The sequence below is a fragment of the Diabrotica virgifera genome, chromosome 4 (assembly GCF_917563875.1).
Source record: "Diabrotica virgifera virgifera chromosome 4, PGI_DIABVI_V3a".
Taxonomy (NCBI): Eukaryota; Metazoa; Arthropoda; class Insecta; order Coleoptera; family Chrysomelidae; genus Diabrotica; species Diabrotica virgifera.
The window spans coordinates 114,235,606-114,257,809 of record NC_065446.1 but is presented as its reverse complement, the minus strand read 5'-3'; positions in this window follow the sequence as shown (position 1 = coordinate 114,257,809).

The window sequence follows — 22,204 nt, the reverse complement described above, 5'->3', positions numbered from 1 at the left end:
GAATAGTCGTCTTCTAATCATTTTCATATAACACAACATTCCTGTGTTGTGACGCCTACAGTAATACCGAATATAATTTCCAAACTTTTTAAAAACATGCCACCTTAGCACTTATATCTTCTTCTTCGTTAGGTGCCGTGTCTGTATTCAGACGTTGGTCGTCATCATGTTTAAAATTTCCTGAAATCTCTCTCTATCGGCTGCTGCGCGAAATAATTCTTCTACTGTGCAGCCACACCATTGTCTAATATTACGCAGCCATGAAAGTTTCTTTCGACCAATCCATCTCTTTCCCTCCACTTTTCCTTGTATTATAAGGCGAAGCAGATGGTATTTAGGTCCTCTAATTATATGGCCGAAGTATTCTGTTTTTCTCCTCTTTATGATGCTTATGAGCAGACGTTCCGAATTCATCATTTGAAGAACATCTTCATTGGAAGTGTGCGAAACCCACGATATCTTTAGGATTCGTCGATAGCACCACAATTCGAATGCTTCTATTTTGTTTAGCATTGTGGTTTTTAACGTCCATGTCTCACAACCATACAATAGGATAGACCACACATAACATTTCAGCACCTTCTTTCGAATATTCATCGACAGGCTTCTATTACATTAAACTGGTTTCCAGGTCATAAAAGCCTTCCGTGATATTTCGATCCTAGTTATTATCTCTTCATCAGAGTCACAATTTACTTTTAACCAGCTGCCAAGTTACTTGAATAAGCACTTATATAAATTTACATAAATAATTTTTGTCATTATTAGTTTTCTAGGAATCTAAACACCATAAATCCTATCAGTATACATTATTATAGTAAGACTATTATGTATTGTTTCTGCTGACTGTATCGTGTGTTATGAGGTCACTCGGCTTAACAAAAATTGCCGAAACAGCGCGGCTATTATTTATAAGTATCGTAACCAGACAAAAGTATAGAGATAATGCCGGATATCGTGTAAACATAATGCCGAAATGTTATTTTAACGATATACACTTCTCCAAGAAATTAACGCACCACCTTTTTAGAAACGGGTCATTTTTAGTGTCTCAAATTTCCTAAACCTCTTGTCCAATTTAAGTGATTTTTTTAATATTTCGTATTATTCTTTATAAATATCGCAGTAACAATAGATATTGTTGCTAGACAGATCAATTATTGTCAGTGTATACCGGGTGTACCAATCAAACTGTGTTTTTTCTCACTCTGTGGAATATTCTAGCATTATGCTAACTTATTATTCTAGCATGCAATAGCATACTGAAATTAAAGCCCAACTATAGCCACATGTTTTCTTGAGCGAGCTCGACACTCTCGGCGAAGTTACTTCGCCAAAGTTGACCGAAGTCCGAAGTACCTCTCTACACACTCGTTCTACTTCGCGAGTAACACATTCAAGCGGTGCGATACCGACAAAGATCCTTTGTGCAAAGGGAAGTGAGGCAAAGTTGCACAAGGTGGCCGTCTACACTCTCGTACATGTTGAACCTCGATCGACTTCGGCGAGAGTGTGGAGCTAACAATAACATTATGTTTTTTATTCATTCGCTTGGATTGAATAGTAAAAACGTTAGGTACTTTTTTAACTAGCCATGTTTTTCATCAATACAGAATGTTTTTAAATAAATATGGCAAACTTTAATGGGCAATTCTGCACGAAAAATAATGACAGTTTGCTTCATAAACGTTTACTTTATAAATGCTTTGTTTACCAAATAGGGGGGGGGGGTTGAAATTTTTCTTACAAACTAAAGATTTATTTATTGCTCTAAAACCGGTTGAGATATGCAAATTAAATTTTGTGGGTTTTAAGAGGTAGTTTTCACTTTAGTTAGAACATAGGCAGGGATCACTTAGATCGTGGGTTCAAACCCCACCCGGTGTCAGTTGTTTAGATATTTATTAATTTAGCTAGTCTTTACTGTGGCTATGATATTCAAGCTTAAAATGTATCTCTCATTACGTTGTTGCAAGACTCTTGCTGCAAGACCAAGACCAAGACCAGGAGCGCAATACCAAGACCAAGACCAATACCAGATGTACTGGCGCAAGACCAGACTATCTAACGCCCGGTTTCCGAAAGGATGATCATCTCAAAAATTATGTAATCGACGATTAACAATAGATTAAATGCGTCAGAAACGTCAAACAAACTAGTTTTAACAACAGTCGATCACCTGACAAAAGATTAATCGTTAGTTAACAGCCGATCATGAGTGTTTTGAGTCTGCTAAAGGTCGATTAACCAGTTTCGCTTGTCAAACGGCGGTAAAAATGGACTGTTAACTAATCTGCGACTATCCGTCGATTAACGGGCTGTTAAGAGTTTTTTTAGATTTTTAATTACTGTAATTAACAAATTCCGGGAAAAAATTGTCAAATAACACATATGTAAATGATATAAATCATATTATTCAATAAAAATAAGATTATTTTATGGAAGAAATAATTTAAAATATTTATTTAACTTGCAGAACATGGATATCTCGGACATTTTTTATATTTGATTATATAATTTATATTTTTTTTCTTTTAACAATGTAAGGTAACAAGGATGCTAGACTCATGGAGCTATTTTTTAAGAGGCCAGAGCTCTAAAAAGCAGAACATATGATTATAGCGATGTAAATAAGAGGGAAAACGTGTGAGAAATTATATCAGCTAACTTTGAAGACAATAAAAGAGCCGGTAAATAAATTAAAAATAAATATAAAAAGTAAATATATAGACCAAAAATAAAAATAAGATTATAAAATATTATAGATCATAAATAAACTGTTTTATATCTCCAACTTTCGTCACAATACCTAGCCTCATTTTTAAAATGCTCTCGTTCAATTCTTGCTCCAAACAAAAGTGACAGTACGTAAGAGAGAATGCACCTTTAGAATCTAAAGATACAAGTTTGGATTTAGAGGTTAATATAATTGAAATTTTGAAGGATAACAGCCAATTGTGACAGTATCGCTACCAAATCGTATGTCAGATCATCGATTACATGATCTATGATCATGCAATTTTACAATAATTGGCGTTTGAGAAACCCATCACAGGTTAACAGTTGATCAAATCTGACAGCCGATTAGATGATCGGAGATTTGAATAACGTTTCGGAAACCGGCTGTAAGTCTCGTCTTGGTCTTGCATTTGGGCAACACTATTTAGGTTGATGGAAGACCGAAAAAATTGGAAAAAAGTTTTACAGTCAGCCAAGACCCACCCAGGGTTGTAGCGCTACGTGATGATGATGATGATATTTTTTGTCATATACCGCTAGTTATGTCAATAGGAATGGTCGAGCACTCTCAACCTCTTGTAAGACGACAAACACCAAAGATAAACGAACGATATTTTTCACAAACATCAAATACTGTTTTAATGTGTTTGTATATATCTTCTGTGAATATGTATTTGTTGGAGCGAAAAACAATAAAGCAATTCCAATAAAATTTACAGTCGAGCGAAAAAGGCTAAAACTTGTTATACACAATTATCGGCATCTGCTCAGGAACAGACCCGAATAAAGTCAAACATTTTTTTACCCCGTAAAAACAGTTTTGTTGCCAATACGGCCGACATAAAGCCTAATTTCTTCGGATATATAAAATGCGAAGGAAATAAAAAAGTGTAACGTCTCGTTCGAGCATCGAATAAACCGTCACATTTTGATCTTTATTGTAACTTTATGAAATTTAAGGCGAGGGTCAAACAAACACGAACGAAAGCCTTGGATGGAATCGGACACGCCAACTTTGGGAAATCGTTTATAAATATCTATCTTCGGCTAGACGACTGGTTTGATGAGTTTAGCTCTGTTATAGAGGGAATATTACAACTTGCGACTTGGAATATTACAAGTTTGTTTGAATCTGGAAAGATTCACAATACGATCAAAGAAATGCGAAGGTTAAATATAAATATCTTAGGTATAAGCGAGATAAGGTGGCCGGGTTCTGGCCATATGACGATACATAATTATGAAATTTACTACTCTGGTGAAGAAGGTCCGCAACATAAAAATGGTGTGGCATTTATTTTAGAAAAAAATGTGGCAAAATCAGTAAAAAATATCGTGCTATACTCAGATAGATTAATAATGTTACAAATAAAAACAAATCGTACAGACTTAAACATCATTCAGGTATATGCACCTACACAACAATATGACGATGAAGTTGTCGAAAGCTTTTATTCAGATCTAGACTATTTATTATCACTCACAGGAAGCCAAGATATAAACATTGTATTGGGGGATTTCAACGCCAAGTTTGGAAGAGGTAGTGAAGAAGATATCGTTGGCAAGTTTGGTTTAGGAACAAGAAACGACCGTGGAGATAGAATGATTGGATTTTGCGTAGAAAAACAATTAGTAATACCCAACACTTGTTTTGATTTGCCTAAGCGACGACTTTACACCCGGAAATCTCCTATGGACACTTGTGCAAGAATAGTAAGAAATCAAATTGATTATATCTGTATATCAAATAGATATAGAAATGCTATCTTATCCTCCAAAACATATCCAGGAGCGGATGTACCCTCCAACCACAACTTACTAGCAGCTAAAGTATTACTTAAATTTTTAAAAAGATTAAAAAACCCAAAATATCTCCTAGGATCAGCAAAGATAAACTTTCAAATGCGGAAGTGAAAGAAATAGTAACCTATAAATTAGAAGATCAGTTTCAGAAATTGGGAAATAAAAATTCAGAAGAACAATTATGGGAGTCATGCAAAGAAACATTGGAAAAAGTGCAAGAAGACCATCTAATGGAAAATTAGCGTAGGAATAAGCAAGAGTGGATGACAGAAGAGATATTGAATTTAATGGATGCAAGAAGAAAATATAAGAATGCTAATCTGACAGAATACAAAAAGCTAAACAGTATGATTCGAAGAAAAATAAGATCAGCTAAATCAGAGTGGCATAGACAACAATGTAAAGAAATTGAGAACTACGAGCGTATCTATGAAGCACTCAATATGCACAAAAAACTGAAAGAAATTGCAAGACTGAATAAAAAATGTAATCCTCCACTAATCGAAGATAAAAACGGAAAAATTATAATCGATATCGAAGGTCAACTAATACGATGGACAGAATATATAAAGGAATTATTTGATGATGAAAGAAGTGAACTAGAAACGCTAGATGACATGAGCAGTCCTCCAATAACTAGGGAAGAAGTGCAATACGCTATAAAGAACGCAAAAAACGGCAAGGCGATCGGACCAGATGGGATTTACGTAGAAACGCTAAAGCTTTTACGTACCGAGGGCATCAAAGTACTTACGAAATTATTCAACTTAATCTACGAAAGCGGAAAAATTCCTAAAGATTGGCTTAAATCCTCATTTGTTGTACTACCAAAAAAACACAGAGCCACAAAATGCAGCGACTCTCGCACCATCAGCCTAATGAGTCATGTATTGAAAACTTTTCTCAGAATAATTCATCAAAGAACATATAGAAAAATTGAGGAAAAAATCTCAAGTACTCAATTCGGTTTTCGCTGTGGCCTTGGAACGCGTGATGCACTATTCGCAACCCAAGTTTTAATTCAAAGATGCAGAGATGTAAATCATGACGTTTTCATGTGCGCGATTGATTTTGAAAATGCCTTTGATAAAGTTCGCCATGAAAAAATGCTACATATTCTCAAAACTACTAGTCTGGACGGTAGGGACATTAGAATAATCGCAAATTTGTATTGGGGCCAGGCTGCATGTGTTAGGGTTGGGAATCAGTGCTCTGAAGAAGTAAACATCAAGCGTGGAGTTCGACAAGGCTGTATATTGTCACCAATGTTGTTTAATCTTTACGCTGAAACAATCTTAAATGAAGTGTTGGAAAACGCAAAAGAGGGAATACTCATTAATGGTATGCTTATGAACAATATCAGATACGCAGATGACACCTTGTTACCGACAGGATCAATTGAACATCTTCAAGCGTTATTGAACCGAATGGTGGCATTCTGCGCGATATATGGACTCAAACTCAACGCAATAAAAACAAAGTTTATGGTTATTAGTAAACAGGCAGCCGTAAACAATAATAACTATAACGTAACAATCTGTAATGACTCAATTGAACGTGTGAGTAATATTGTATATCTGGGTACTCATATTAATGAAAGCTGGAACCCTAGTACAGAAATAAAAAGTAAAATTGCCTAAGCAAGAACAAGTTTTACGAAATTTAAGAAAATACTGTGCAGTCATGATCTAAATTTGGAAATTCGCATAAGAATGGTTCGATGTTATATATTCCCAGTACTATTTTGCGGGGTTGAAGCATGGACCATGACAGAATCGCTTTTAAAAAACCTAGAAGCATTTGAGATGTGGGTCTACCGTCGTATTCTGAAGATCATTTGGGTAGAAAGAGTCACAAACGAAAGGGTTTTGCAAGGTTTGAATAAAAGTTGCGAAGTAGTGAACACGGTTAAAAGACGCAAATTGGAATACTTTGATCATATAATGCGTCACCCAGAAAAATATGACATACTTCACCTTGTCATGCAAGGTAAAATAATGGGAAAAAGGAGTGTGGGCCGCCGTACAACTTGTTGGCTTAAAAACCTACGCCAATGGTTTGGGAAAATTAGCACTGAACTATTTCGTGCGGCTGTAAATAAGACAATGATTGCTACTATGCTGAGCAACATGAGAGCCAACGATCGACAAACGGTCTCGGCACCTTAAGAAGAAGAAGATACAGGGCTAGGCGCCAAGACGAAGATTATACAAGAAGTTTTATAAAAATAAAGGAAAGCTTATTATTATATGTAGGTCTGCAAGCATATTATAATATATATTATCGGTTTACAACGTTCTCCGTCTTCCGATACCCGTTCGCCATTCCTCTCTGTCCGCACATTGATCTACTTGCAGACCTCTTTCATCCATGGCTTTGTTTATTCCTGCCTGCCAACTTTTCCTCGGTCTACCTCTTCTTCTTCTACTTTGCGGTTTCCAGTTTTGTACTTCTTTTGGGGTTCTGTTTTCATGCAGTCTTTGTACGTGACCAAACCATCGTAGTTGTATTTCGTTGATTTCGTCATTTACTATATTGTGACCTTCATTATTTCTCGTATCCTTTCATTGGTAACATGTTCTCTTCTTGATCTTCCTGCAGCTGTTCTACAGAAATCTATTTCCTTGACCTCTAACTCTCGCTTTGATTTTTCCTTCATAGGCCATACTTCGCAGCTGTATGTTATAATGCTTTCCACTACAGCGTTATAGATGTTTTTCTTGTTTTGGTTGTTTATCTGCTTGTCCCAGAGTACTGAGTTTAGGAGTGTAATTACTTTCCTGCCCTGGGTATTTCGTTCTTTAATGGATCCGTCCAGTGTTCCATCATTTGTGATTTTCATACCGAGGTATTTATATTTGTATTATATTCGTTACATTTACTGATTGTTCTCCTCCTTCTAGTATCAAGGTCTGCTGCGTTCCACCCATATTCATATATTTGGTTTTTCCTATGTTTGATTATAGGTCACATGGTAAACTCTGCCGTCAGTGCCGTTTCCGTCGGTTGCGGACAACCGCGATGATCGGACAAAACGGACGATCTTATGTCTACACTTTATGTGTCATTTACAAAAACAAGTGATTATTTAAAATTTTACTATTAATTTTCAATTTTCGTCAATACTAATAGAACTTTTAGCAGATATCTTTAATAAATGTAGAATCGACAACCAATATGAGGAAATAGAAGATCAAAGCGGATTCCGTGCTGGCAGATCTTGTGTTGGTAATATATTTATCATTCAACAAATTATAGAGAAACGAACAGCCAGAAATTTACCAACTTATTTAGCGTTCGTTGACTTAGAAAAGGCCTATGATACAGTATTAAAAATATTATTTGAAATATTGAAGAAGGCAGGCCTAAGTAATACATTCATCAAAGCTAAAGCGAACATGTACATAAATGCAAAAAGTGCCATTAAAATGGAAAATAAAATTTCAGACGCGTTTCCTGTAACAAAAGGCTTAAGACAAGAATATTCTTTGTCCCCAAATCTATTCAAAATCTATATTCAAGAAGCATTAAACAACTGGAGGAGAAAATGCACATGAATGGGAATATAACTTGGAAACAAGTTTATGATAAATATTTTCTTCGCAGACGGTCAAGTGGTTATGGTAAATAATGAGGAAGATATGGTATATATGATTTGAGAGTCAACCGAAGAATACGAAAATTGGGGACTCACAATCATTATAAACAAAACAGAATATCTGAGAATAAAGGACGAAGAATAAGACCCACAACTCTCGATTAGAGATATACATAGTCTCGATTAGAGATGTATAGTCTGGACTGATTATCGGAGAATAGGCCATTTTTGGGAAAAGTTATTTACCAGCAATTTTGTTGCTGGAATCGAAGTTTATGATTATATATATATTAATAATATGGGTATGCAAAGTCCGCAGATAGTGTGCTACTTTTTTTATAAACAAAATGGCGCCCGAAAATCGTGTTTTTTTTCAATTATTGCTCTATGACTCCGAAGATTTTAACTATAGGACAAAAACACTCAAATAAAAATTTACCGCAATTAAATTCTGCATAGAGATATGTTTGTCCCGATCTGCTCCGACGAAAATTTTCCTCGGAAAATCCGGGTTTTCCCAACAAAATCTTTAATTTTCAAATAAAGTCTTGGATAAGTAATTATCTACCAATAATTAAATAATTTGGTGACTTAAAAGCCTTCTTGGTTTGGATTATAGTTCCAGGAGCTGGTGAAAATTGAACGAATATTTTAGCAACAATTCAATTGTTAATTAATAATTTACGGTCGCAATAATAACCAAAATACTTATGATACACTGATCAAACTTTGAAATCTTATAAAGATGAGATGCCTATTTAACATTTTGTCGACAAAATATAAATTTTTTATTTTTTTGCATAATATTTAAATGTTTAAAAAATAGTTATAAACAAATTAACGTTTATCAGAAAGCTTTTATTATATTCTAATTTTAAAAATAGTTAAAATGCGTATTTTAAATATCTTGAAAATGAATACTTTAAAACTTTTTTGCAACCATTTGCAAAAAAGTTATGAAACAGCAACGTAAACATACGCTTACTGCGTTGTTTATAATTTTTTTTAATTCTTTCAAAGCGTAAAAGTGAATTTAAAGTACAAGTTAATTACTTACAAAAAATATCGATTATTAGTTTAATGGTTATATTTTAATTATATATATATACAATAGCACTAAAGGCCTTAGAGGCCCATGGCTTGAAAAGTTTATTTTTTTCTTTCTTCATTTTCACGTTTCTTTATGTGCTGAGCTCTTCTCTGGCTTGATATGTGATTTTCCTCCATTCCTTCCTGTCACTCATTTTTCTTTTTTGGCCCTCTAGCCCCATTCTTTCCAAATCTTTTTCGACGTCTTGCTTCCATCTATTTTTCGGCCTTCCTCTTCTCTTTCTTGAAGTTATAGTGTAGTTTAGTACCTTTTTTGGAGTCCTCGTGTTTGGCATCCTTTCAATGTGACCTCGCCATCTAAGTCTCTGAGCCTTTATCACTCCTATTATATTAGGTTGGTTGTATAATTGCTTTAACTCATCATTTGATCTTCTTATCCATAAACCGTCCCTTATTTTTCCTCCATATATCTTCCTTAGTAATTTCCTTTCCCAGATCTCCAGTAAATTTTGTTCATTTTTTGTCATTGTCCATGTCTCACTGCAGTATGTTACTATTGGCTGTATAGTTGTTTTGTATAGCTGTACTTTTGCCCCTCTTGATAGAAACTTGCTTTTCAACATTACATTAAGCGCATGTACACTTCTATTGCCTGCCATTATTCTAGCTTGTATTTCTTCTTTAATGATAGGTTTACGTGATGTTATTGCCCCTAGGTATGTAAATCTTTCTACCATTTCGAATTCGTATGATGTTCCTTCTTCTACTTCTACTTTAAACTTTTGACCATTCCTAAACTGACCATCTGTCCACTCCATACATTTTGTTTTAGTTGAATTTATATATAGTCCCATTTTCTTCGCTGCTTTTACTATTCTCTGTACCATCTCCTGTAGCTCTTTTTTTCCTCTTGCCAGTAACACCACATCATCCGCAAACGCCAAAACTTGGTGTCTTCTTTGATATATGAGTCCTTCTCTATTGATTTTTGCTTCTCGCATTATTTTTTCTAGGCATAAGTTGAAGAGTAAAGATGACAGAGGATCGCCCTGTCTTAATCCTTTGTTTACTATAAATTTTTCTGATGATTGATTGTTTATTTTGACTCTGTTTTCTGTATTCTTCAGAGTGATATGTATCATGTTACGTAGCTTTCTGCTAACTCCCAATTCCTCAAGCGCCTCTTTTAATTTCTTCCTCTTTATTCTATCGTATGCTTGTTGGAAGTCGATGAATAGTGCTATCGTTGGTAGGTTGTGTTCATAGCTTTCTGCTTGCAATTCTCTGATTACGAATACTTGGTCCGTTGTGCTTCTCCCTCTTCTAAATCCGCACTGATATTCGCCTATTATATTTTCAGCTTCTTTTTCAAGTTTGTCTTTTATTGATTTTCCTAGGATTTTGTATACGGTATTTAGTAAAGCTATTCTTCTGTAATTACTGCATTCTGTTTTGTCGCCTTTTTTATGTAATGGGCAGATAATTGCTTCCTTCCAGTCCTCTGGTATTCGTTCTTTTAACCATATATCTTTTATGATTTTGTGTATCCAATCATTCAGCAATTTTCCACCATATTTCATCATCTCTGCTGTTATGTTATCGCTTCCAGGGCATTTGTTGTTTTTAAGATTTCTAATTATTTCCTCGATTTGTTATTTGCTCGGTGGATTATCTTCTATGTCTTCTAACTGTTAATTTTCTGTCTCTGCTTCTATGGATTCATTTTGGTTTGGCTTATTCTTGCCATTTAGTAATTCGTCAAAATACTCTTTCCATCTCTCTACTATTTCTGCTTCGCCGCTTATATTATCTCCAGCTTTGTTTTTAACGAATATGGGTTTTTGCTGGTATCCTCTTTTCTCGTTTCTGGCACCTTGATACAGGTTTTTTATTTCTTTATTTCTGTAGTTCTCTTCTATTTCTTTTAGCTTATTATCTAAGTGTTTTCTCTTCTTTTCTCTCAACAACCTCTTTACTTTTTGTCTTTGTTCTATATATCTATCATGCGTCTCTGTTGTTTCTTTCTTGATCATTTCCATCCTTAATGATTGTCTTAGTTCTATTTCTTTTTGGCACTCTATGTCGAACCACTCCTTCCTCTTTTTAATCTCTTGTTTATTACATTCTTTTGCTGCTTTGTTCATTACTTGCTTTATGATTTCCCAGTTGTTCTCCGTTTGTTCTTCTATTTGTATCTTTTTTAGTTCCCTTTCCATTGTTTCTCTGTATGCTTCTTGCTCTTTTTTGTTGCAAACCGAATTGGTTTATTTATACATTTCTTTTCTTTTATTTTGTTTTTGTTTTCAGGTATCAGTTGCTTCATTTTGATACCCACCATGTAATGGTCGGAGTCGGCATCTGGTCCTCTGTATGTTCTAATCTTCTTTATACATTGCTGCTCTTCTTTTTCGATCAGCACGTGATCTATTTGGTTTTTGGTCTTTCTATCTGGCGATATCCATGTTTCCTTGTGTATTTGTTTTCTTTCGAAATATGTGCTCATTATGATCATATTTTTTTCTCTTGCAAAATCTATGAGGAACTGTCCGTTTTCATTAGTTTCATTGTGTTTACTATGTTTTCCTATTGTCGGTCTAAATACTTCTTCCTTCCCTATTTTGGCATTTGCGTCGCCTAAAATAATTTTCATGTCGTATCTGGGTATACTTTCGATTGTTCTATTTAGTTCACTGTAAAAAGATTCTTTGACATCATTATCTTTTTCTTCAGATGGTGCGTGAATATTTATGAGAGTGATTTTTTGGTATTTTCCCTTGATCCTGATACTACATATTCGATCTGATATTGGTTTGAATTCTACTATTGCTTCCTTTAGTTCTTTTCGTAGCATAAAACCTGTGCCTAGTGTTCTATTCTTTCCGCCGCTATTAAAAAACACTGTATCTTCTATTTCTAATATATCATTTCCCAGCTGTTTCGTCTCCTGCAAGGCTACTATGTCAAATTGGAACTTTTCGATTTCTCTCGCTAGATGTTTAAGTTTACCTTCTCTATATGTGCCTCTTACATTCCATGTTCCTAAAAGTAAGTGTTCTTTTCGACATGTTCTCTTGTGTTTTTGTCCGGTTTTCATTTTTTTTCTCTTTTGTCCTTTTTTTGAATTATCGTTATCCTTTTTCTGTACTTGTGTCGTCATCGTTATTCCCATGGTACAATTGTCTGCTAGTTTTTTGATGTTGTTTTGATCATTTTTCCTTCTTTGTCGTTCCACTTCCATTCGTTGTTGTTTACCCATATTTTTTTTACTCCAATCTTGACTTCATTTCCTTTGTTTCTTTCTTCCTGAGCAATGTTTCTAATGGTTTTCTGTATTTCTCGTTCTCTTATGGTTGCATCTTCGTTAATATATACCTTCAGCCCTCTTATTTCTTTTAACTTATACTTTTTTTCCATTATTTTTCTTTTTTCTTCCTGGTTTTCTAATTCAATAAGGCATGTTTTTTCTCCTAGCTTGTGAGCATTCCTTATTTTAACCTCTACTCCTAAGTGTTGTTTGATGAAATTGTTAGTTGTTTCTTTTAACCCTGCTTGTTCATATGTGTCTATCCTTAGACCGTTCATGACTACGTTATTTATTCGTCGGTGTTTTTCCATAACTTCCATGTGGTTTGTTATTTCTCTGAGTTCCTCCTTGATTTCTATATTCTCTTGTTTTAGTTCCGCATTTTCTTTTCTCAGCGCTCTGTTTTCTATAATGAGCTTTTCTATTGCTTCCTTGCTTTCTTTTTGATTTCTTTTTATTTCCTTAATGTCATCGGTGAGGTGGCTCATCATTATTAATAATTGATCAATTTTTGTTTCTTCATTTCTTTTCTCTTGATTTTTTGTTGGTGTTCTCGAGAACTTTTTGCTCTTTCTAAAAATATCATCTTCCTCGTTATCCATATATCTGTCCTTCCTTTTTGACCCTCCTTCTGACTGTGTGTCATCACTGTCTAAAGTTTCCAGGTACCTTTCCATTTTCCGGCGCCAAACACTGTATTCCACCTCAAAAGTGCAGAGAAGACAGCGTTTACCGTATTTATTTTGTATATTTATTATCGGTTGTTATTTTCTGTGGTTACCTGGAAAATCTACTCACAACGGCAACGTCGCAATTTCATCGGCCAGAGTTTCGTGTCTACGTTTTGTTGTTAAACAGGCTTAACAATTTTAGCGATCTTACTTTTTGTATATCCTTGGTTCTATTTTGATGTTATTTCACCGATTTTAATGTTTTTAATTATCACTAACCTTAACTTAATGTCTTATATTGTTCACTGGATACTTTTAATAACTTATTTCCCGTTACAACTCTCAAAAATTGAGTTTATTGCAGACGGTAAATACAATATTTGTTTTCGTTTTGACTGCCGTGTTGCCAATCCATTTAAAATTTTACTATTAATTTTCAATTTTCGTCAATACTAATAGAACTTTTAGCAGATATCTTTAATAAATGTAGAATCGACAACCAATATGAGGAAATAGAAGATCAAAGTGGATTCCGTGCTGGCAGATCTTGTGTTGGTAATATATTTATCATTCAACAAATTATAGAGAAACGAACAGCCAGAAATTTACCAACTTATTTAGCGTTCGTTGACTTAGAAAAGGCCTATGATACAGTATTAAAAATATTATTTGAAATATTGAAGAAGGCAGGTCTAAGTAATACATTCATCAAAGCTAAAGCGAACATGTACATAAATGCAAAAAGTGCCATTAAAATGGAAAATAAAATTTCAGACGCGTTTCCTGTAACAAAAGGCTTAAGACAAGAATATTCTTTGTCCCCAAATCTATTCAAAATCTATATTCAAGAAGCATTAAACAACTGGAGGAGAAAATGCACATGAATGGGAATATAACTTGGAAACAAGTTTATGATAAATCTTTTCTTCGCAGACGGTCAAGTGATTATGGTAAATAATGAGGAAGATACGGTATATATGATTTGAGAGTTAACCGAAGAATACGAAAATTGGGGACTCACCATCATTATAAACAAAACAGAATATCTGAGAATAAAGGACGAAGAATAAGACCCACAACTCTCGATTAGAGATATACAGTCTGGGCTGATTATCGGAGAATAGGCCATTTTTGGGAAAAGTTATTTACCAGCAATTTAATTGCTGGAATCGAAGTTTATGATTATATATATTAATAATATAGGTATTCAAAGTCCGCAGATAGTGTGCTACTTTTTTTTTAAACAAAATGGCGCCCGAAAATCGTGTTTTTTTCAATTATTGCTCTATAACTCCGAAGATTTTAACTATAGGACAAAAACATTCCAATAAAAATTCACCGCAATTAAATTCTGCATAGAGATATGTTTTTCCCGATCTGCTCCGACGAAAATTTTCCTCGGGAAATCCGGGTATTCCCAACAAAATCTTTAATTTTCAAATAAAGTCTTAGATAAGTAATTATCTACCAATAATTAAATAATTTGGTGACTTAAAAGCCTTCTTGGTTTGGATTATAGTTCCAGGAGCTGGTGAAAATTGAACGAATATTTTAGCATCAATTCAATTTTAATTAATAATTTACGGTCGCAATAATAATCAAAATACTTATGATACACTGAAATCAAACTTTGAAATCTTATAAAGATGAGATGCCTATTTAACATTTTGTCGACAAAATACAATTTTTTTTATTTTTTGCCTTAAAATATTTTAAATGTTTAAAAAAATAGTTATAAACAAATTAACGTTTATCAGAAAGTTTTTATTATATTCTAATTTTAAAAATAGTTAAAATGCGTATTTTGAATATCTTGAAAATGAATATTTTAAAACTTTTTTGCAACCATTTGCAAAAAAGTTATGTAACAGCGAAGTAAACATACGCTTACTGCGTTGTTTACAATTTTTTTTAATTCTTTCAAAGCGTAAAAGGTAATTTAAAGTACAAGTTAATTACTTACAAAAAATATCGTTTATTAGTTTAATGGTTATATTTTAATTAAAGATTATAAATATTTTTTTTTGTAATTTACACGCGCGAAAGTAGACTAATACAGTACCGTAGCTATGTAATATGTATTATACCCCTCCACATACACAGCTCGCGCGAGTTTAAAGCCTACTTTCGCGCTAAAAATTACAAAAAAAGTATTTTTAATCTTTTATTAAAATAGAACCATTGACCTAAAATATTTGATATTCTTTGTGAGTAATTAGATTGTACCACAGACTCACCTTTAAGCTTTGAAACAATTAAATTAAATTATAAACAACGGAGCAACCGTATATTTATTTTGCTGTTTCATAACTTTTTTGCAAATGGTTGGAAAATTTTTTTAAAGAATTCATTTTCAAGAACTTTGAAATACGCATTTTAAGTATTTTTTAAAATTAGAATATAATAAACAATTTCTGAGAAATATTGTTTATAGCTTTTTTTTTTAACATTTAAAGATTATGCAAAAAATAAAAAATTTATATTTTGTCGATAAAATATTAAATAGGCATCACATCTTTATAATATTTCTAATTTTGATCAATGTCTCATGATTATTTTGGTTTTTATTGCGACTGTAATTTGTTAATTAACAATTGAATTGTTGCTAGAATATTCGTTTAATTTTCACCGAATTCTGCAGTTATAATCTATACCAAGTAAGCTTTTATTTCAATAAGTTATTTAATTGTTGATAAATAATTACTTGCCCAAAAAATTTATTTGAAAATTCGAGATTTTGTAGGGAGAACCCACATTTTTCGGGGAAAATCTTCGTCGGAGCAAATCGGGAAAAACATGCGTATATGTAGAATTAAATTGGGGTGAATTTTTATTTGAATGTTTTTGGTGTAAAGTTAAAATCTTCGAAGTTATAGACCAATAATTGAAAAAAAACACGATTTTGGGGGTGCCATTTTGCTAATAAAAAAAGTAGCACACTATCTGCGGACTTTGCATATATATATTATTAATATATAGGATCATAATATCCGATTCCAGCAATAAAATTGCTGGTAAATAACCTTTCTCTGTACTTTACTAATTAGACCAGCGTATTATAACTATTTTTTTTTTCAAAATTAAATAATTATGCAAAAAAACGAAAAATTTATATTTTGTCGATAAAATGTTAAATAAGCATCTCATCTTTATAATCTTTATAAGTTTGATCAATGTATCATGATTATTTTGGTTATTATTGCGATCGTAAATTGTTAATTAACAATTGAATTGTTGCTAAAATATTCGTTTAATTTTTACCGGCTTCTGGAATTACAATCTATACCAAGAAAGCTTTGATGTCACTAAGTTATTTAATTATTGATTAATAAAAACTTACCTAAAACTTTATTTTAAAATTAGAGTTTTTGTTGCGAAAACCCGCATTTTTCGAGGAAAATTTTTGTCGGAGCAAATCGGGAGAAACATATCTCTATGCAGAATTTAATTTCGGTTGAATTTTTATTAGAGTATTTTTGTTGTAAAGTTAAAATCTTCGGAGTTATAGAGCAATAATTGAAAAAAATACGATTTGTCGGCGCCATTTTGTTTATAAAAAAGGTAGCACACTATCTGCGGACTTTGCATACCTATATTATTAATATATAGGATCTTATAATTCGATTCCAGGAATAAAATTGCTGGTAAATAACTTTTCCATGAATTGTGCTAATTAGCCCAGAGTAATAAGAAAATGCAAAGAATTTAAATACCTAGGGACAGTCATAGCGAAGGAAGGAACATCAAAACGAGATATCCAGCAGAAAATACAGCAGGGCCGAAATGTGGTACAAACACTAAACTCATTACTTTGATCTCCCAAAATTAGTTTACAAACCAAAAGTTTACAATCTACAGGTCGGTTGTGGAACCAATTTGGACGTACGGATCTGAATGTTGGCAAATGACAATGAATGAGAAGAAAAAACTGGAAGTAGTAGAAATGAACTATGTAAGAAGTGCGTGTCAGATATCTAGACTTGATCGTATCCCAAATGAAGAAATTTGAAGGAGAACAGGAAGGATCTGCAATACCGTAGATACAAAAGAATTCAAACAGCTTTTATGGTACGGGTATGTAATGCGCATGGATGATGAAGGATTGCCAAAACAGGCCTTAAACTATGTTCCATGGAATAGAAGAAGGAGAGGAAGACTAGCACTGGAATGGATAGAAGGGATCAGAGGAACAATGAGAGAAGAGCCATAAATGAGGAAGAATGGATCGACCGAAAAAGTAGAGATCAAAATGCGGTATCCGGCAGAGGCTGTAGGACCGCCAGTAATATAATATATTAATTTTATCCTAACGTATCAATACATAAATAGAAATTTGTTATAATAATTACAGAATAATTGATTAGTGGGGTAAAGCTCCATCGATCCGTTACAGTAATAGATAGCGATAAAAGTTAATAACAAAAATTTTTGCCAACGTTGAGCTTCACATTACAAAATTAGCTAGAATATTACAGGGTGTTCGATAACATAGTGGCAGACCAAACTTTTGTTTTTTTATTAAACGCTTTTTATTAAACGCTTTTATATTTAGTTCCATCGTTTGCGTCAAATTTTTAGACGTTAATTTGACTGCCTTTTCTTCAATGAAAATGAATGAAATTTTGCAGACATTTGGATTCGTGGGAACAATACAAGAATAGTCGATCAAATGTTTTTTTATGTTTATGAATTGTTTAAATAAAAAAAAAGATTTTAAAGGAAAATGCTTAAATTCTCTTGTTTTTTAGAATGTAGAAACTTGAAACTTTTACAGATTGTAGCTAATTGTATGAACTATACATAATTTCACTTTTTACGTTATATGTGTACGTTATGCTTCAAATATAAACAATAAAGTTTCAAATTTATCCAGTTTCTGTCCGATTTCTATCCAGTTTTCAGCGAAAAAAAGTTATGGCACCGCAGAGGGACCAATGCTGTTCTTAGTATTGACGTGAGCTTCGACTGTCCATAAAACGCAAGGTTCGACTGTTGAACGCTGCGCTGTCGTGAACTTGGGTCCGAAAGTGTTTGCGTAAGGACAGGCTTAAAAGCCTGCATTGAGCCTACAAAGCTTACGTTTCATTGAGCCGAGTGCGATCATTAAGGTACGTATCCATACAAGGGTGGACCCCGCTCGGTGTAGCTGCTCAAATGGATACAGCATGCGCTCCCTTACATATAAACTACAAACCGGTTGAAACGAAGAGTGTACGCGCCAAGCGGCGATCACCGACGTATCCACTATATGGAGCTACTACACCGAGGGAGGTTTTCCGTTATATGGATACGAACCTTTAGACGGCTTGCGCATCGAAGAACTGCATTGCCAGAAATTAACAGCGTCTACACCGTGCAATAGTAAAGTATTACAAGAGATGGAAATACTGCGAAAACTGTAATAGTCGTAAATAATGATTTTGATTTAAGAAATGTATGAAGAAATTACAGAAAATGTACAATGTATGTATCAAAAGTTAAAATAAATGCAAAAAAGGTATCTGTCATATACATACATCCTTTTTTTAAAGACTACGATATAATATTTTAATGTTTGAAAAGTGCAAGACTAAAAAGTAAAAAATAAAACAATATGAAAAATTTCTTTTAAGAAACGCTTTTATTTAGTTATGAGTGACTAAAAGTTAAGATATAAAAAAATAAACTAAAAAGCAAAAAATAAAAAAATTAAACTCGACGGATTATTCGAAAAAAAAACGTTCGTTCGAAAAAATGAAAAAATCTAACACATTCGTTAAAGAAAAGCGTGGGGCGCGCCTTCATCGAATAAACGGTTTTCGCCCCACGCTTTTCTTTAACGAATGTGTTAGATTTTTTCATTTTTTTAACGAAGGTTTTTTTCGAATAATCCGTCGAGTTTGATTTTTTTTATTTTTAAATAGAACACGCTCTATTTTATTTTGTATTCGAAATCCTGGTAACTTCTTGATTACAAAAATATGAAGGTTTGTTATGTTACACAGGGTATTTACAAAGTTATAACCAATTTTTTATGAAAATCGTAACAAGTTTAATCCCTTATATAAATAAAAATAAGCACAACGGCAATAGTTTATTGATGCCATATATTTTTATTTATTGTCAAAATTTAAAAAAATGATTGATATTGCTATTTTTCATTATATCTCATACAGGGTGAGTTAAAATGCAAATACGTTATTTTCTCAATAATTTTAAAAGGAACACCCTCTATTTTATATCACTATTGAAAAGTAACATTACCTTACTTTATTTTGTATGCAGCATTCCGTATGTATAAATTTAATATTTTTCGAGTTATTTTCATTCTTCAATGGACCAGTAGCGTGCCCACTGGCCACCCAGATTACCAGAATTTAATAAACTGGACTGATTTTTTGGGGTTACGTTAAGAACGAAGGTTATAAAATGCCTCCAACAAGAGATGAGATGAAAAATAGAATACAAAGTTAAAGGCAGTTTTTGTTTTTATTTGATTCAGAGTTGGATCACCATCTTCATATAGCTATTTCAGCAACTATGCATCCTCAGTGAAGCTATGCAGTCACAACTCTGAAACAAATATCAACAACCCTGCCTATTTAAGGGAAAACATCGCGATGCAATGATTCCACCTTTTGAGACGCAAAACAGCGACATCTCTCGTAATACGAGGAAGATGAAAAGCCCTAGATACAAAGTTTACTACTTTTATACAATTAGAATAATTAAAATAAAAATAATAAACAATATTTTAAATCCAAGACTTGTCTCTGGTGTTTCTATATTTTAAAAGCCAGAGATACAGAATGCAGCCAGAAAGCAGTGTCTTAACCAAAAGTCTTGGATTTAAAATATTGTTTTATTATTTTTATTTCAATTATTGGAATTGCATAAAAGTAGTAAACTTTGTACCTAGGGCTTTTCATCTTCGTCAGAATACACAGTGTATTTCGAAGTGTAAATTTACAAATGCTTCGTAGTGTAAGTAACTCATTCAATGACCGTTTTTAGGCAAGCATAAATGTGTTAGGAGCTGATTTTGAACAAAAATTGTATAATTAAATATTTAAAATATTTTATTAAAATTAGCTTTCAATTATTTCAAAAATATTATATGTTGTGGTTCTGTTTTTTTTTTGTAAAATAGAGGTACTAATAGTTTATTTTTCTTACTCTATTTGCTGCATTGTTACATTTATTACCAGATTGATAAACAGTAATCGTAAATTGTCAGTTTTAGACAATTCAGTTATGGCTTACTTAAAATTTGAAAAGCTTTAGACCCGTAATTAATAATTTGCTCTGAAAAATGAAAATACATATCTCGAAAACTAAAAAATTTAGACATAGGGAATGTTATATAAAAATTAAAGTTTGGCAATGGTACTTTTCGATAGTGATATAAAATACAGGGTGTTCCATTTAAAATTACTGAGAAAATAATGTACTTGCGTTTCGACTCACCCTGTATTCAATATAAAGAAAATTAGCAAAATCTATCATTTATGAAAATTTTGACAATAAATAAAAAATATGGCATCAATGATTCATTGCTTTTGTGTTTATTTTTATTTATACAGTGAGTTGAACTCATTACGATTTTCATATAAAATTGGTTATCACTTTGTAAATACCATGTAAAACATAACAAACCTTCTTCGTTTGTCTGCTGTTCTTGACAAATCTGCCTTGGAGATGGTCCATGTCTCCGATCCATATGTTAACACTGGTTGTATAAGGGTTTTGTATATGGTTATTTTATTGGTTTCTGCTTCCCATATGTCTACTCAGTCCTAAATAACATTTGTTTGCTAGGATTATTATTCGCTTGATTTCTTCCATCATGACGTTCTCCTTGGTGATCAGGGAGCCTAAGTATGTGAATTTGTCCACCACTTCAAAGGTAGGGTTATCAACCGGGAATCGGTGACCGATGTTTCTAGCTCTATTGTTGGGTTGTTGATGCCGTCATCTTAGTTTTCTCCTCGTTTACTTGCAGGCCCATATTTTTTGAGGCATTTGAGAAGGTGGTATACATTTCTTCTAGCTTACGTGTTGTGCGGTCAACTAGGTCCACATAATCTGCATATGCCAAAATTTGGGGTGATTTGTTAAAAATATTTCCTCTGTTGTTTATTCGGGCAATTCTGACGGCCTTTTCCAGAGCTATGTTAAAAAGGAGACACGCCAGCCTATATCCCTGTCGCAGCTCAACATGCTTTTCAATCGACTATGATTGTTCACCCTGTATTTATCTACGAAATCTACGAAAAGATGGCATGTGTCGACATTGAATTCATTGGTTTTTTACAGTATTTGCCTTAGCACAAAGATCTGGTCTGTTCTTGATTGATCAGGCCTAAAACCACTTTGATATTCGCCAAGAAGCTCCTCTGAATATGCACTTAGGCAACCATATAAGATACTGAAAATATTTTGTAAGCTGTATTAAGGAGGGTTATTCCCCTACAGTTTCTACATTCCAATTGATCACCCTTTTTGTGTAGCGAGCAAACGATTCCAATGCACCACTCTTCCGGGATTTGTTCCTCATTCCAGGCTCTCAGCATTATTCCTGAGAGTCCTATTATTTATGATAATCCTAACATAACATCTAAAAAAATCTGTCTGTGCATGTCCCCCCGCTAATAACCCTCAGTCAGTGGTTAATGCGGATATATTTGTGCAAACAAAGAGAAATCTAAGAGAACGCTAAGAAGTTTCAGTATTGATGTGGTTTTAAAAATAAAAACAAAAATAAAAAAAAATTCGTCTACAGTATTTCCCAGATTCCAGAGTATCAAACCCACCCCAATACTTTGTATGACAAATTTCGAGTTTCATTCCTCTAATCCTATTAAGAAACTTTCTACAAGTGAGAACAGGTTATACGTAACAGAAAAAGCAGGCCGGTGAAAAAGAAATAAACGCTTCTTTTAAGAAGTTAGTTACCCATAAAATCTGATTAAAAGTTATACAACAGAAATTCATTGAAAGAATGCCATGAGAATGAGATAAGACAAAATGTAAGGAACGCTGCCTGATTAAGAAAATTTA